A 19,354-nucleotide genomic window follows, 5' to 3' on the forward strand; every position below is an offset into this window, starting at 1 on the left:
AGGGTGATTCACCATATATCACATTGGCCCTGAAGTCAACATGGTAATCCTCTTTTTGTCCCCTGTGTCATGTGTGCTTGCTGCACCTGTGGCATTTCTCAAGCTATGATTTGGAATTGTCATATTAATGCTTTTTCTGACCTCCAGGGCCAAGACATCAATCTCTGAAGAGGGAATAGAATTGTGTTGGACACCTGGAGCCATTCACTCTGCTAAGATAACCTGTCCACTTTATGATGATGCCATTTGTGTAAAAAGAGGTGGTAAATTCCAGGACATAAGGCTTAGTTTAGCTTCCCAGTTGATAGCCTGCTTCTCTGAGGCAGTGTTGTTGGAATTCTCATTGCTACTGTATAGTTGTGGTTATGTTTATTCTAATTTACTCTGGTTTCTTACTATATTTTGCTTTTTACACCTTTCTCAAGTAAATGTAGGTTTTAAGGCAGAGGATCCTAACCCCAAGGCCACAGACCAAAATCAGGTCATGGGCCTTTTCTACCTCCCACCACTCTGACATTGCTGTAACAAGGAGGGGATTGACCCTTGTATCTCTTTCTTAAAGGACCTCACTGGAGAGGTGGCCTCCCATATGTATTTACATGTTGGCATGCAGCTGATGCTCTCACCTTTTTAAAATGGGCAGGGAATGGTCTTCTTCAATGACAATACAACAGAGTGAACACATTAGCTGCTGAGACAGCAGATTGGAGTTTTAACTCTACAAACAGACAGAACTGTTCTGGAGGTTAAAAAGCAGTGCACAAAGGGAATGGAGGCACTACTTAAATCTGGAATTAGGTAACTCTAATTGCAGAGATGAAACAGCTCTGGCAAGATAATTACTAATAATACTGCAAAAAACTGTACTTTTAATTGTAATGAATCAAAATCTGATAACACAAAGAGTCACTTTGGAGTTTTTGTAACTCTGAAAAAAGATTTCCATTCATTGTTTTATAGCTGAAAAGTGTCTCTTTTGTAATGACTGTGTGTGGGAAAAGTGTTTTTGGACCAGTGTGAGTCACATGACCAGCAATTCAAACTGTGGCCACTATGCAAACATTGCTTCACAATCCAGCACTGTTCCTGCAGGTTTATTAGTAGCTAATATTTTAAAAGTGGCACAAACAGATCAGGAACTTAACAAATCATTGATCAAACAAAGCATTACACTTTATATTTTATGTTTGTGCTATCCTTGTTCCCGGCTATTTCTTGGCCATTAAGTTCCTCTTGAAAAAATGTTTAACTAGAACTCAATTTTATGCTGAAAACATCAAACCTGTGACCTTTATGTTAGCGGGTAGTCTGTCTAGGTTAAATTGCCTGGAATTTCATTTTCAAGGGATCTATTGTTGGCTGAGGTTTTGTGGGATGACAGCTGTGCTTCCAAGGGCTATAGGAAGAGGAATGTTTTCTTTTGTTTGAGTTGAGTGTCTGGCCTAAAATGATATATGCTGATGTGAAATGTGTCAGCTCAACATCGGCCTGAAGGTTCTCCTTGGAGCAAGTATTTACTTGAGCACTGTCAGCATATCGGACCAGGCTGTAAATTGGTTGATGTAGAATACGGCTGCACAAATCCTGATGTGTATTTCTATAGGAAGCAATCTCCAACAAGCAGGGCATCTATGCTGGGAAGAAAGAGAGCAGAGAGGTTGGATTTTATGAGGCACGGCATCATCATCATCATCATTGTTATTGTTATTTGCCAATAAATGTCTACGTCTCAATGCTTATTTTTTGTCACACGTCTTTGCCTTAATCAATTTCTGTTATCATTTAATGCTTCCCTCTCCCCTCTCACTTATCTTTTCTGCACTTTGGCTATGTTCAGATGCCTCCCTTCTCATTTCTTGTCTCTGGCAGCCCCTTTTTTTCTAATTTACAGCCTTCATCCATCCACCCATCCAGCCATCATCCAACATTTATCCACCCATAAACATTCATCTGTCCTTCCAGCCAATCTCTTATCTCCCTCCTACAGTGTCCATTACATCCCTCCCATCCCTTATCCTAGGTTCACCTGTGCTGCTATATGTCTCTCAGACTTCTGCTTCTTCCTTCACCCAAGATGCTAATTCGTCTTCTTCCAATTCACTCTTTGCCGAGCCCTCTGCCTTACTAAATTATACTTGCTCCAATATTTGTTTCCCATTCTTCAGCTGGTGTGTCTTCTTTGCACCATTGTTCAGTCCCTTCCCGCTTTCCTTCTTTCTTTCCATTTCACTGGAAGGTGATTTTTTATTTCTCCAGACTGATTTTTCAGTTCCCTTTCTCCATTTTGCTTTTAGTGTCCTGTCACTCTTTTAACCACTTCCAGTGCCTTTTCTCTTCTCTTCTTCTCTTCCTTTTCCTCCCTCATTCCTCTTTAATCCCACTCCCCCAACCTTAACGCTGGTCCTGCCTTGATCACTTTTCCCCACATTCCCTTGCCTCATTGCAGGCTGGATTTTGCTTTCTCCTTCCCCTCTCCCACATCTGTTATACCCATACCCTTCTCCTTCACTTTCCCATATTCTTTCCCTTCACTGTGGGTGTTTTTCTCTCTTCCTCTGCCCTCCTTTTTCTTCATCCCTTTGCTCCTTTCAGTGCCCTGTCCCCACTAATGCTTTCACCTTTGACGTTTTCTCATGTCTCCGACTTCCAAATATAACTCTTCATCATTCGGCATCACCCCCCCATTGCCTCTCTCCCTTACTTCTTTCATGCCAACACCAGCCTCTAATGGGCAAGTATTTCTCCCTCATATTCCCTCTCCTCCCCCCCCCCTGTTGTCCTTCTTCAACCCAACATGCCCCATGCACTCAACAGTCTCATTCAGGGTATTATTTACAGATTTTATAACCCTGTAATATAAGTAGGACAGCACATTTTTAAATAAATTAGAACTATAGCTAAATTTAAAAAGGAGAAGACTGCTTTTTGTGCTCATCATTACAAAAGGACTTTAACCAATCTTTTTCTCTAACCTAACTGGGGAATGATTCCTAAATTTGCACATGAAAAAGCCTGTTTTAAGAAACTGGTGTTAATTGTGGTACAGTATTATCACAAAATGTTCTGTTTTTGCCTCCATCAAGCCACATTATATCATAGCCTGTCACACAGTAGAGAATGATTATGACACAGGCAATGTATTGCCAGGAAAAAAAGCTGTTTAATTAATGTTAAGGGGAAAAAAATCAATCTTACTCATACTGTAAGCTCAACAGGGATTATTTAGATTTTGCTTTCAGCTTGGTCATGCAAAACCACCCACCAGTTGGAAATACATAGCTTTTACATAAGATTGACTGCATAGCCTGCAGCAAATATTCAGGAATCAGGGATGTTATTGATTGAACTTAAGTCACTGGCATACACTACATTCTTTGTGCATAAACCTTAATTATATTAAGTCTACAAAGTCTTTAGAGGGATTATTAGTCAGATTCACACCATCATTTTGCTTCCATAGATAATGGTCAAGAACAAATTAGCATACTGTTTTGCTTATGCATTGTAGCTGGAACAGGAATACACAATAATCATAAGAAATACAATTTATATTTCTGTTGTGTTTTTAGTTTAGATTGTAAGAACCTTTACTGTACTTTGAAATCATTTAATTAAAAAGACAAACTTTTGATTACCCTGTAGTGTTTATGGAACATTGTTCAAATTATTTTATGAAGTCGTTGTATAAAGGAAATCAGATACTGCTATGTATGTTACATTATGGTAGACAGCAGTTCCTCACAGATTCTTATCATTACCCCAGTCTACCTTAACCAGGGGCATGCCAATAGACAGATCTAGGTTTCTGTTCCAGGCAGCGGTATGTCTTGGTATGGTTGTGAGTTCCAACACAGTTGAGGGTGGGAAGTCAGTGGGGGATCAGGGCATTTACTTCAGCAAATTAAAAGCATTTCTCAAGAACACATTAGTTTATTTTATTTATTAATTTAGCATGTTAGCATGCAAAAATTTGTTAATAAACAATAAACCTAAACTACTCAAAGTAGTCCTTTGTTTTGTAAGTATTTGGTCATAAATACTTGCGATGTGTTTCATCACGGTGCCAGTATTTAGAGCTAACCAGCCATGAGCAGCTACTGTCAGGCTCTCTGTTTCTCTGCTAGAAGTGTACAGATGTCTGCGGCGCGTTGACAGTCACTAGAAGCACATTTGTTCCCCTTTGAGAGAGTCACTTTGTTGGTACCTGTGTTGTATCTGGGTTAGAGGTTCTCCTATGATAGGTTCTCCCAGTGTTTGTGGGAAAATGCAAGTACATAATGGTAGTGGAACTGATTGTAATACAGTTATCTTTTATTTTGACCAGTCTCATCTTTTGACATCCCTGCATTTAGTTTTTAGCACACATTACTCAAACAGGTGTAAATTAATTTGAATTTGATTTTCAGTCACTGATTAAAAAGCACAGGTGAGTATTTACAGCACCAGGGCAATTGACTCAAAAAACGTCATTATTAATCGGAAGCTAAAAGTTGATTAATAACTGTCTATTACATTTTGGACAGACTGCTAATTATTATTTCTCTTGAGATTTTTGTTCTTTTGTTTTTTTTTCCCATTTCATCAGGGCAAGGCAATCACGAAAAGCTGAAAATGTCCAGGCAGACAAGAAAACCATTCAACCAAAACAACCATGCCTTGACCCATGTGACACAACTCATCATTCACTTGAAGGCTTGTTATTCAGTAAGATGTGCTCTCACATATTTGTGTTAGGCAAGGTTGGCTCAGATTTTTCAGATCGACTGCCATCTTGACATTCTCTCTTCGTATTATATTTGTATTTTAAAGGAGACAGGGAAATGATTGTCATGACAAAATTACCTCCCCCCCTAAACAGTCCATGTCATTTTGGTTTTCACAATTCCTCGATCTCTGAGCTAAAACTATCCAAGACATCCAAGTAGGCATAAATCCATCAATCCATCCATCCATCCATCCATCCATCCATCCATCCATCCATCCATCCACTCAGCCAGCTATATCTAGCCATCTGTTATTTCCTCAACTTTTCCCTTGCACCCCACTCTCCCTCTATTTCTACCTCTCTCATTTATTCGCCCTCTCTCTCTATCTTGCTTGCTTTCTCTCTCTTCCAAAGCCCATCCATGAGATGAACGTCCCGCTCCAGTGAGCAGTGAGCTTTTTCCCAGACATCCTGACGGAGAGAGACAACCTTGGCAGAAGACTTTATGTAAGCAGTTCATTAGCTTCTCAGCTCTGGACCCCCCACACTCACATGATAATCAGAGTGTCCGCCATGGTGAGAAATTACCCAGAAAAATATCCATTTGACATACAGACTGAAAACACCCCAGCTGGCCATGTTATGCAACTGTGACCCTGGTCTCTTTGCACTGCAGGAGAAAAGGCATTGTGGTTCACAGAAGGCCAGCCTGTCGATTAAAAGTACATATTAAAATTTCTTTATCTCACTGCCCTTTTTAACTGACACTTTTTTGTACAAGAGACACTTCCTAAACTCACGTCTTGGAAACTAGCGCTGTGTTTTGATACAATTTATTTCCACAACAGAGGGTTGTTATGGAACCTCACCTGCCACTTGCAGTGGAGCAGTCGTGGTTGAACAGACTGTGTGTTGCTGAAATTGCCTATTAGGGGATTTATTATTGACTCTGGGTGCACTTACTGTGCTGTGCTGGAAGATGCTTCATATGGAAGCATGCACTACTTTTTCTGAAAGTTTAGAAATTAATGTTGTACAGATAAACACTGTCTTTATTTAGCAAAATGAGTAAGTTATTGTATAGGTAAAACTGAGGAACCTTTAACTTTCACAACACCTCTCCCCAGTATCTCACAATACATACAGAAATTGAGTTGGTACAACTGCTTTAATCATTGGTATCACAATCATTAGTAACTTTTAAGAAAAAGCATAAATGATTTAAGATGATGTATATGATTTATTTTTTAAAGAGATCAATAATTTGCACAATGTGTGCCACCAATACACACACTACATATGAAATTGGCAATTGAAAAAAAACTAATAATGCATCCCAATTACCAAATTTTCAAATCACACTTTATCTTTGAACCAAGAGCCACTAAATGAAGACATCTTACTGCTACCACTAATAGAGTTAACTGGGCACAGACTATCATCACCACAGGATTCCAAATAATGAAGCTAAGTTTTAATTAGATCTGATGTGTTGCCTTAATATAAGATTAGTTGAATAACTGTCCATCATAATTAAACCATTTAGGCTATATGAGTCTAAGGTGCATAACCACATTAACCGCAGAGAACAATTTCCCCAAGATAGCTGAGCCAAAGATTGCCCCACAAATATCAAAACACAAGGTACAGCTGGTAAATGGTGAAAATCCACTGCTCACAAACATGCAGGAGAGAGCAAGACAATTGTGTTTCTCACACTTCACAAGCAAAGTGATATAGGATCTATGATCCTGCTGATTCTGCCAAGGTACCAAATAAAGGAGCAACTGTATAATAGTTTAAAAAAATGTGCTCAGATGATATAATAGAATAAAATAATATAACTGATTAGATCTATATGTATTGTGTTTCTTGAATGTACATATTGGTCTTACTAACAAAGACAAATTAATCCCTGATACACAGACAGGATTGTTGACCTTTATGATGTGACTATTTTTTCTCTTTTGTATGATAAATGTCAAGGCTGATAATTATGATCTAAGAATAATATAAAAGTTATTACAGCTGGCTAAAACACTGAAAATAGTAATGGATGAGGCTATAGCAGAAAGGTGGTTTAAAGCATGAAAGTTTATTGAATTAAATAGGTGAATGAAAAGTATATACTGATCACCACAAAGGTGATGCTGCAGCAGGGTGGAGAGGGAGCTGAACAAATGGCTTGCCTATATAGGTTCGGCCCTCATGCCAACACAGGTACCTGCCAATCAGATGGCCAAGCTTGAGCTGTTGACAGGAAACACCAAAATAAAACAGAATGTAACATGGCTATATTCCAAGGTGATTCATAAAATAATAATAAAAATTCACACATTATGCAGCCAGGTATCCTCACTGCTATAAGAGAGTTGGCACATTTCTTTTTATTTGCTCCTGACCTCAACTGTGTTTTGGATTATCAAACATACATGATATTTTTATCAGTAATATTCTAGTGTACCATCCTGTGTCACTCACTTATTTGCGAGTGTGTGTGCTTTTCAACGTCGAGACAGAAATCCCAAATGATATTGACAAAACATCTTCTAGGCAGTCTAGTGGGCCTTTGGCATAGACCATTTATTGCCCTCCTCTCATCAAAAAGGAAGCATTTTTTGTTTGTTGGATATAACAATAATCCATGTAAGGAAGGAATGTCTTCTTTTTCTGTTTTGCATTTATGAACACATTCTTCAGAAATGGATTATAGTGTAGCACATGATGTTGCTGCTTGAGTGAACACGCAGATCCTGTATGACTATAACAACAGCAGCTGGTATGAGGTGTGGGTGAACCAACTCAAAGTTAGCTGAGGAACAGATGGACCAGCTGGTCTCTTCTGGTGGGTTACCATGGTAATGTGGATTTGACCTTATTTGTGTCTGATATTTCTATTGCCCCTCCACCACCACCTCACCACACCAAATCCTTTCTCTAATAAGACGGGCATATATGTCTATGTTTATATACTCACATGAATACCCATTTGAACACACATTATGTAGCCATCAACCAAAAAACGCACTGTTTGCCCACACACATACAGCATGTACACACCTTTTTCCAGCAGAATCAGGCAGCACCCGCTGTGCTTAGAGTCACAGTTGCCTCTTCTCATTCAGCTTGCTTTCTAAACCCAGGGGAGGTCTCCCGTGTTCCTCATTAGCATAGGTTCTGTCCACAGCATGAGGCCTGCCATCAATCTTCCACTTAAGATATGCAAACGTGGAGCAAAGAAAAAGGAGAAAAAAAAATCAGAAGACAGAATACTGTAGGTCACTTTTACAGTAGAGTCTAATCCTGGTTGGCAGAGCATATCTGAGCTGTTTCCATTATTTTTGTTGACCACTTTGTGTTTTATATAGTCCACAGGAATTTCTGGCTAAACGAAAAGAAAGGGGTGAGTTTGCAATAAAGTTTCACCTCTGTGTGGTAAGCCACAGAATTTATTGCTGCAATGCATGTTAATGCTGCATAAAGTTATAAAGGAGGCATTAAGTGCTATTCTTTAGAGGATTTCTCTGTTCACTGCAGCTTGTGATTTTGTTTGATAAAGTAGGTGTATTTACATAACCTGTGCTGTTACTGTTGTTGTACAATGAACCGTCAGCCACCTCAAAGCCGAGCTGCTTAAATTTCTTAACGTTCTTTCTCAGCCTGCCTCCTTCATGGCCTGTCCCAAAATGCCTGAAAAATTAAATGCTAAATGCATTGATTTCAACAAGGAGTTCCAACTGCTAAGAAGGCAGATTTTCCTGCCAATAAAACTATTTTTCCTCTCGGGTGCTCGGTGCCAGGAAGCCCGGTTGATGTATAGAGATGTTTTAATGCAAAAATCATGGTGCCTAATATACTGTTGTCAGGTATAAATTGCTTATATAGCTGTTGATATACTGTAAGTGGCCAGGTCAGAGGATGTGTGTATATCAACATACTTTTCTCTCTTTTTTCTATGCTGCCTCATGTTAATATTTTTCTCATTGTTAAAACAAATACAAAAAAATATCCATGAACAAACTATGTTAATATTTTACACTATGAACTGTTCAACTAGTTTCTCATTTCATGTTAGGTGGATTAATGGCCAAGCACACCCACAGTACTGCATATCTACAGTATAATCTAGATGTTGAGGTCACACCAAGCTGCTTAATAGCACTAGCTCTTCTGTAAGTACCGATCGGCTTTTCCCATCACCCAGTATGTACTCTCTCTCTCTCTCTCTTTCTCTCTCTCTCTCTTCCCCCCTGCTGTAATCCTCACAATAAATGTCTTTTGCTTAAACTGCAGTGGAGTAACACTATGCTTCACACCCTGATGAGTGTGGGATTTAGATATACCAGTTAGCGGACAGGAACAGGGTTAAAACACACATGACTGGACAGCTGAGCTACCAGCAGTGCTGCTCAGTTGTGTAGTGGGTTTGGTGTTAGTGTCTGAATACAATTCTGACATTTAGCGATATGGTGTATGCCATAAATACAGACAATGATTAATATTTTATTAGTCAGTCTTTTAGACAGTGTCAGAGACTTGAATCAACTCTGTGATCAATTTGTAGTAGTGGTGTACTGGATTGCATCATATTGTGGTGTCCTTGTCAGTTTGTCTACCAATGTATATGAGTCAGTCAGATTAGTGCCCTTGTTGATTATTTGATTTAGTCATTTGAATAATTAATAAAAATAATTTGAAAGTATTACTACTACTAATGATAAAATTAGAATGACTATTTAGAATGGGTTACTGTTCCTGGTTAAAATATTAAAATAACACATAGTAAAGAAAATAAATTAAAACAAATGAAAACATGAAACAATAATACTACCAATACTAGCACTACTAAATAGAGATTTTGACAAAATGTTCAATATGTTAAAGCTACAGTCCCTGAGAATCAATAAAAGTAATCAGGGTTAGATGGTCCTATCCTCAGTACCTCTGCGATTTCCCCCCCTCCTTTAAAAGACTGACAAGGGAGAAACCCATCAGGTCTGTTTTGGATGGCATTAGACACATCATCAATATGACCCATCAGGCTTAAAACACTCCCCCTTGTCCCTTTAACCCAGGCCTGTTTCCATGTGTGAATCCACAGTGGCAGACTAGTAGTTTGTTTACAGTAGGGGAAATCAGACAGGAAGACTTTGACTGTGACGATTGCAAGTTTGTTCCTCCCACACATGAGGAGACTGTCCTCCCTGAAAAATGTCAGAATCAGTTGTTTAAGCAAGTGCCCCAAAACAACTTATATTTACATTCAAATTACTGAAGCCCTCTAATGACCATAGTAATTATGACAGGAGCAATGGAGGTGACAAATACAGAATACAGTGACAAAATCTGCATAGGGTAAAGTTTGGGGTCAATGGCTTGGTCAACAAAAGATTAGACTTTAAGACAGGAGGATGCAAGTCAACACTAACCAAAAACCATAATCACAATCCACTTGGCATGACCCTAGTGAAGTTGACTTTTTAGTCTTGAGTTGTGGTGGGCTACACTGCAATTAGTAAGGAGAGGTGAATCCTGACAGTGTGACTGTGTGAACAGATTTTTCTTCCCATAATGTGGTCAAAAAGCACACACACACACACACACACACACACGCACACACACAGAATGCACATATGCTGCAGAAGCACAAATGCTGGTTTGGTCATTTACAGCTCCCTCATTGACTGTGATCATCTTCTGAAAGTTCCTCTGTCACCTCCTGCAGCTTGTCAGTGGTGACAGCAAGTGTTTCAATTTGATTCCTGTATACAATTCATTAAAATGCCCTTTCCAGCCATTTCAAGTGGATTGTGGATTGTTCAAATTTGAGGTGTTTGACAGTTTTGGTATTTTATCTTGTATGTAGTCCAACACAAACACAGAGAGATGGTGTTCGGAGCCAAGATGTGTTCACTTGTAATGTCTTGTTTGAATAAGACAGTTTTGATTAGAATTCAGTTGGCTAGTCGCCTAGGCCACAGAATCACATCTATTAATTTCTCCTCATAAAAACTGGTCACAGCAACTGTAGCAACTTCATTATTAAGCTGTAGCTTTCAACTCAGATAAATCTGATACACTCTGTAACCAAATGCTATGTTGCTACCCTGGCACACACGGGCTATTTGTCATACTTTAGGTTTAATTAATTGACATAGTAGCATGCTAATCTTATATTTGTGAGTTGTACTCAGAATGAAATATATGAAAGGTGAAACTGTGGGGAACAGATAAATCAAGCCGGTCCTCATCTTCATCTTGTGCAAAAGGTGTTGGTGAAGGTGATGAGAGAAATAGCAAGAACCAAATTAACAAGTATGAATGTTGCATAAATGCATACAGAGCTACTGAGTGACAGCTATTGAGTGGCAAAAATATAGCTAGGTTGTAAGGAACAAGAAACAGATGTGTCCTCATGAGTAAATGCATCATGATGCAGAAGTTGAGATGTGACCTTTCACCTGCCAGCGTGGGAGCCCCAGCCGTTGATACCCTGCCATCTTCTTCACAAGCTCTGACTGACCTCTTGCAATGAGAAAAACTTGGTTGCTATGGCATCAAGAGGGATTTTAATAATATGCTTGGAGGTGTTGCTTTGTAGAGACTTTGTGGAGACTGGTTTAATGCTGCCAAAGATTGCACCATATCTTCGTGCCTACAACGGCAGTAGGTTATTTGAACTGCCAAAAGTGATTAGAACAATGCTTTGTTGAGGCGGTGGTGCATGTTGCTCTCCATTTTTTATGGGTATTGCTCAGAATAGCATTAAGCCAGCCTGATTAAGCCAGATGAATTGAGGACAATAAACATATTCCAACACTGGTTTTATTGCAGAGTTAAAAATATTTTCATAAAAACAGGACTCTTAAGGATTGTGCTCTGTGAACAAATGCAAACAGGATCCGAATGTCTGCAGTAAAATTTCCTTTTCTTTTTTTTCCTCTTCACCTGATTAACATCATTTTCCACAGACATCACATCACTTTTTCACTAAGTCATAACTCAGTCAAATCAACACACACAGACATCACACACACAATTTATACAGTAGTGGCAGGATCTCCAATGTCCATTGAGGTTAAGTGTCTAGATTTGTTTAGAAATCATAATGAAGGCGCTCCTGCTAATTTAATTATCACAGACACTTCAGAGCAACTTTATTTTCATCTGGGCATCCTCTGATTAGGGTATATACTGTACCCAACCCACAGTTTATAGAATCAAAGCATGCAATAGCCAATAAACCTCTCTCATTTTTCCAATGTTTTTTCCCCACTTTCATTTTGACTCACTTTTTTTAGGTGGGTCTTAAATACAGTTCATTCTTCATTATTACATCAATTTAGTTACATAGAGTAATGTTTTAATGTTTTGAATTATTTTGTATATTTTGCGCGCAGCTAATCATAGATATATGTACAAATAACAGTAGAATACAGTTTAACACATAAAATGAACCAGTGTAGGTGATTTCTAATTCAACTATTTCTATTATTTTTGGTTCAGGCCCTGACCACTTGTGGTGTAATTCCATAAATACAGATACAAGTATGCATTACTGTGAAATAAACAGATACAGACACAGATAGTAACTTTGCTTTCGTCCCTACAGTACGAGACAACATGAGGCACTGAGTCCCAGTGCTCAACCTGTTGTATCAGGCCCCCTTGATTCACAGGGTGTTTAAATGTCTAAAAATAATTAAGTGGCAGCAAGCAGCCAAAAGAATGGAGATGCACTGAGTCCCTATGATCTTGTTAAACTTTCATAGGTTCATAGGATTTTTATTCTTTTCAAGTTTAAAGTTTAAACCAAACTTTGTCCACCTGATCAAATAAAGCTGTACTAATACACAGCACATGGTACATGCCATCACGTTCAAAGAGATCAACAGACAAATCTATTCATTGTAATCCATTCAGAAACTGTTTTTGATCTTGCATCAAATATATAGTTGAAGCTCCTCATCTGCTTGGTGTTCCTGAGCGCATGGAGCGCTGGAGTGTATCGAAGGAGGTCGTTTGTCACTGATTCTGTGGTTATTTTTAACCGTCCCCTGTGTGCAGGTCTAATCAGAACAGGATGTTCCTCATCAAATTAACCAGGAAATATATTTTCATGAAATGAGACTGGGTCTGTATATACAGTATACCCTACCATGATTTAGCAGACTAAGGTCAATTACACTGGGGGGTTACTGGGGCTAAATGCAGATCAGGGTTGAGTTTTGCAATTTCTCCACTAATGGCTTAAAATCAGAAGAGGTTAAGCTCATTAGTAACTTCATAATGGGGCAATCATCCAAAGACTAACTCATATTTGAAACTAATAAAAAGTCTGTGCTTCTTTTTTTTCTTGTTTTAGCCTTTTTATTGAAACCAAAGAAATCTGTAAAAATGCTATAATTATATTTTTCACAAATGTATCAATGCCAGAGCTAAATGTTTTCTCATAGATTTAAAATAATTACTTGATGGAATACGATCTATGAATTGTTTTCTCAGGACTCTGAAGTCAGGGAAAGCATGAATTCTTATTTTTAAACAGATCTTCAGGTAGCTACATAGTAAGAAAATTCTGTATCGTCTCCTTTTTGTCAGTCATTAATATTTGGTAGACAATAAAGAATGACTTTGTTAATGATACAACTGAAGATAATACAAGGTAACTCTTGATGTCCTTTATTTTAAAGGACAACCTGGAAGTAAACACAGAAAGTAGCCTCCTCAAATGACATTTTCAACATCTCATTGCAGTATTATTCCCTGTATTCCACAACTACTAGTGTAATCACATTTAACAGACATCCTCCCCGCTGGTGTATAAGCATTGTAAACCTCTTGCGGTACCTACAAACTCATATCTTCACATATGTGAAGTGAACAGGTACTAAAAGAAAGACACATTATTAAGTTTTCCTCAACGTAAAGAGCAATCTCTCCCTGCTCAAAATGATTTTGCAACAAGTGACAGAGAGTCACTCCAGCTGTGATGAGCGTCTTCAGACCTCATTTACATTCCACACAGCGATACATTGCGTGATATTAATAAACACTGAGGATATTCTCCTCTTCCTATTCTGTATAAAAGACAGACTGAAGGACTGCAAGAGCCTTACTGGATCAATGCTCTTTAAAACACTTCAGGCTCATATTTTTCCATATATTCAACAGCTGAAATATGATATGCCTGATAGTTCCATCCAAGATACTCCACATCAAGTGAAACCTCCTAAGCATTGTTTCACGCGCTGTACTGCCACTGAGCAGCAAATGGAATTGGAGATCTGTGTGCATGACACCACATTACATCCTTCAGAGGGAAAGGAGATGGAACGAAATGAAATGAGATTCAGCTGGCACCTCCACACAAACTACCACCACTAGTGTTTCTGTGGCTCTGTCACCGAGGGAGAGACAGAGAGAGTCTGAGTATGTTTCCCATCTGTGTGACACTCAGTGTTCCCGGGTTATTGGCTGGTTTGTGCCGTTGTGTTTCTTCTTGAGCACCAGCTTGGCATGTCAGGCACGAGAAAGCTGGAGTTCTGCTTGTGTGCCCCTTTTATTTATTCGTCTTTTGTTCGAATCTTCTATCCCCCTCCCTCTTACTACTTATTATATTTCACTTCTTATGGTTCTCTCCAGTATCAATTTCTCAGTTTATTCCTGACTTTCCTCTTCCCTTTCCATCATGCCCCTATTTATTTATATATATGTATATATATATATCTATATATATATATATATAGATATATATATATGCAATATCTTTGCATCTTACCTCTAACCTTCTTTTTTCAGTCTCCTCTTTGCCCCCTCCCTCCCTCCTTCTGTCTGTCTATTTTCTTCTCTCCTGGGTTGACAGTGTGGAAAGTTGATGAATCAGACTGCATGTGACAGTCTGGCATTTGAGTGAATCTGATGTGGTTAATATGGTGCCTGTTGACAGCGTTGTGGAAATCGTTCACAGTAGAGGAGCACTAAGACACGGCTACACTTTGGCCCAGCTAGCCTCACTCACTCCGCTGCTCTCACTCACTCAAGCGTCTGCGTAGGGGGAGCATGTGTTTACTTGTGTGTGTATATGTGTGTCCTTATTTGTGTGTGTGTGTATAGATTATTTTTCTCAGGGGTCAAAGGTTAGCAAAATAAGCTGCCTTCCTTTTTCTCTGCCTACACGTATCATCGTTGCTCTAACAGTTATCCCTGCAAGAGTTCACATCACCATAACAGTGAAAGCCAGGGAACTTCAATGTATAAATTAAAATCATTATCACATTCACCTCTCATACTTACTGTTTATGGTGGATAAGATAACTTCCTAAGAGGTGTATTTCTCAGTCTAAACTCTGTTCACCACAGCAAATAATGTGCAAAAGTTTGGCAGGTCAAGATATACTCGTCTGCTTCCCTACTCCTTATTTAAACCTCCTCACCTAAAATTGATATTTGATTTACAGTGGCACTCACCTTAAACTGAGCACTTCATTGATATTTTGACATTTTTCGGCCTTTCTGGCTTTATGCACACTTGTTTCTGTCAGTTTGATACATTTGAATTCCATGAAAATGTATTTTTTATTTTGATTATATAAATAACAAATAACAATTAAAAACATTAAACCAGGAGAATCACTATATGTACCTTTGGCCCATTTAGTTTCCATTATTGTATTGTAATTCAATCTTAAAATTCAATAAACAAACAAATAAATCAAGATCCTTCATAGTGAGTAGGTTTATTCGTAAATAACCAATAAATCTTGACATACAAAGTTATGCTAAATTATTGAAACATTCATTTAAAAATCTGGTTGTATTGTTATATTATTCTTGCTGTATTATTCAGATGTTTAACTGCCTGTAATGAATTTGGTGACATTTGGTGAGTTGTGAGTATTTTTCAGCTTTTGCATTTGTATGATTTTGTACATATTTGTGCATGCATGAGCATCTGTGTGCCTCCTCACATATATACACACACCAAAATATTTCTACATGTCAGTCTTCTGTGTGCGTGCAGTAACACAGTGCGCTCAAACTGTGTGCGTGTGTAAAAACATATGGTGAGTCAGTGTGTAGGAGTTGAGTGCCAGTGTGTCTGTGGGAGGAGGGAAAGAGGATAGGTGGTGATGGAGAGGAGAGAGGATTCAGGTTGTGCACCAATAGGTGGCACTCTACCCTTTTGTGATTGGCTACTGTGACCCAGACTAAGACAGGTCTGTGTTTGTATCCAAACAGAACAGGAAGTTGGATGATAAAACTTCAGATTTTGTCAGTCCTGTGGTTATTTCTGCCTGCTGGCTGCTCTTAACGTAGAGGAATGAAAGCAGAGTGAGAGGAGAGAGTGATGGGGGATGGAAGTGGAAGTTAAACCACTGTAGGTGGATGAATGGAAAGTTAACACTACAAGGGTCAAAGGCTAACTTTCCTTTACAGCTAAATGCATGCCTTTGTGGTGTTTAAGGTTCAGAAAAATGTTGGACAACTGCACAACTTTTCATACACCAGGGCATGAACTACAGTATGTGTATGTTTATATATAGTTGCATACACATGGTCGTTTTGTGTATATAAAAGTGTCACTGGATGTCAACCAGCGTTCATTGTCATAGGCTGTAGTTTACTGTAGTGTCACCCATTCACAGAGTAGAACATATTGAGACTGAATTACATTACATTGTATGATTCATTGACTACATGTCTACAAACTACATATCTACTGTTCATAACATCACATTGTTACTATAATCAGTGGGAGTGGTAAAGCAGTCACGTTTAGTGTGCAGTTCATGTGCGAAATGAGAATTATTGGCTTCATACTGTGTGGTTGAAAGTAATAAATGAAACCAGTTAGATTAAACCATTGTAATATTCAACATGAAGACAGGCTGCAATATTATCCAGAAATAAAATTTTGGGCATCTGTTAGGATGAAAAAGCATCCCACATGTTATGTAATAATAATATCACAATAGTAATAAGAAAAATGCCCTGCTAAGAAGGGCTACAAAGACTGTATCTTCACAGTCTTACAACAAAGATTGCATTTTCAAAATCCCCAAATGAGCAGAACCTTAAGGACTATTTTAAGAGTGTATCTCTCACTACACAGTGGTCATTTTATACAAACTGGAAGAGAGAAATAATCTGGCTTTATTGAACATAGTAATATACAATCCTGTGGGAAAAGTGAGGAGGAGTTAATTTATTAACAGGGGACAAAAGACCTGAATATGCAAATTATCTTGGGTTTTTTTTCTGTTGGAGTAAAAACACCATCCTCATGACAATAAAAAACTAATGGAGAGCAATGTGTACAAGGATGTGGAGGAACTGCTAAAATACAAAAGCTGTTGTCTTGTCATTTAAACCAATACAAATGGTTAACGCAGTGCAGCTGATCATCAAGCAGGGTCATACAGTCGTAATACAAATAGCAACCTACAGAAATACTTAATCATATTCACAAAATATATACATAAAATAACAATGTAAAGCATTCATTGTCTTCTAAATTGTGTCCCACAATTTCTAGGCAAATGACAGTGTAGAAATTAAAAAAAAAAAAAAAATTAACACTGACTGAATGAAAGAATCAATAAATCCCATGCCTGTGAAATGAAACAGAACAACTAAAGGGCAGTTTACGTCTGCAGTCGCCATAGCAATAGAATTCTATATTCTATGGAGTTCACAACCTTCTACATTCAACAACCCTAACAAGCACATAAAGGGTTGGAGGTCATGCAAGTGCAGTTTTCCCAATGGTGCGATGGAGCTGAGCAGCTAGGCTGGGGTCAGAGGGCAGATCAATTGGGTCACTGCTAAAAGCAAACAAGCTCAGTCATATTTAAAAAAAAAAAAAAGAAGCACACTCACTCACGCATACACATATACTGTACACAACTCCCTCTCTGCAGTTTATTTCTGTTTGACTATTCAATTGAAGTTTTCTAAACACACTCAGTCACTGCTGGAGGTGGGAGGTCGTCAGTGGTCTGAGGATCCACCAGGGTTGAGCCAGCACTTCTGTAGCAGTCTGAGTTCACTGGCAGTCAGGCTCTCCCACAATAGAGCCTGACATACAGGACAATAAGGGCTGAAATGCCTTGTCTCTTCAGCATCTGCCTCAGAGACAGAGGGAAGGAGGGTGATGAATGAAGTAGTGAAAGAGGACGGATACGAAGACAGTCCGTACTGTACAGTCTGATATCACTGTTCCTTTAGTCCTCTGGTGTACATGTGAAAGAAAAAAAAAAAAAACATGCAACAACAAACCTTAAAATGAACAAATCTTTTACTGTCCATTTTTGACAATGCTAGGCTATAGTTATACGTCATTTCACTGTCAACCGACCAAAAATTCAAAGTACACTGTCATGTGTTCAAAGCTAGCACATCAGATTTCCATGCAGGAGACCAGAGTTTGCATCCTGTCACAGAGCTGTAACCATGATCTTTCCCTGAACAGAAAGTCTTTTAGTAGTCAAACCATGACCTTACCTTAATCATAACACAGTTGCCAAGCACAGATATTGTATCAAGCAACAATTTAAAATCCTTGGCATTGGATGTAGTCCGGGGTTTTGCAGAATTGTCCAATATCCGTGTCCTTGTCTGGCGATAGAGCTGCTTGATTGCAACCAGTTCATGAAAGCTTTGCAACTTCAGAGTATGGTTTTAGGCAATGGACACAACCTTGGGGAGGGTTCCACCAGAGCCTATATTGCATTTATTGCTGCATTGCATATTTTTATCCTTGAAAAGCTAATGTTTGAGATGCAACGATTTATTCATGCATTATTGATTTATTATATCAATGTTGTAGAACTGAGCTCTACCATGCTGGTCTGTTTACAAATCAAAGTACTCAAAGTAAAAAAAAAACACTAATAATTGCACCAAATGAAGAGCTTCCTCCTGGAAGGAGATCAACTCAAAATGAAAGAAAATGAAAATCATGTTCTTTTGAATTCTCAGTAACTTCTTAAGTCCTCAGTATATAAGTAAGAACACAAGGAAAATTTACACCAATTGTATAGGTTTTTTTTTTTTAACATAAAACAGTTTAATTTTCAAAGCAAGTGCCTAATTTTCATATATACTATGATCTGAGGAGGTGCAATGTGCAGGTTTTTCATTTCGAAAGGTGCCTGTGTTAATAAGAGACACTTTTAATGAGAACATACTCATGGATGATGGATGTCATGAGGAAGCAAACACACATCAGCTTAATTTTAGACACCACATGGCTTTACCACGTTACCCTCTCTACTTAATTGGAAACGGTGCATAATCATATGCAAATCCACACAAGTGGATTGTTAATGAATATGTTTTGGCATTTCGTATAATTGATGATTATAGGTTTAGTTTTCTATTTTTGCTCCTTTTTAAATGAAAACCAGACACCATAGCTGTTCTCTCAATTAATAATTGGCTACTAGTGTAGGGATCTTTTAACACCAGTTAAAATGGCTACAATAAATAGAAACAATAAAGAGGGAAATGATAACAATGTTAGCATTTAAGGCCTTAATCTTCTCAAGGGGGACGATAGGTTGTTGCCAGGATACATGACGACCGTATTGCATGAGATGCAAGCAAATATGTATACAGAACGTGCAGTCGCGAGTTAACTGTAAG

General features: G+C 38.4%; 1 long non-coding RNA gene across 1 annotated transcript in view; it reads left to right on the forward strand.

Moving 5' to 3' along the window:
• Positions 1 to 6,516, forward strand: part of LOC137195853 (uncharacterized) — a 198,116-nt gene extending 191,600 nt beyond the window's left edge. The window contains exons 7-8 of the long non-coding RNA XR_010931176.1: positions 4,586 to 4,704; positions 5,120 to 6,516. This is a non-coding gene — a long non-coding RNA (uncharacterized lncRNA). The remainder of the gene's footprint in view (positions 1 to 4,585; positions 4,705 to 5,119) is intronic.
• The last annotated feature ends 12,838 nt before the right edge of the window (positions 6,517 to 19,354 follow it).

This window comes from Thunnus thynnus, chromosome 13 (genome assembly GCF_963924715.1).
Source record: "Thunnus thynnus chromosome 13, fThuThy2.1, whole genome shotgun sequence".
Classification (NCBI taxonomy): domain Eukaryota; kingdom Metazoa; phylum Chordata; class Actinopteri; order Scombriformes; family Scombridae; genus Thunnus; species Thunnus thynnus.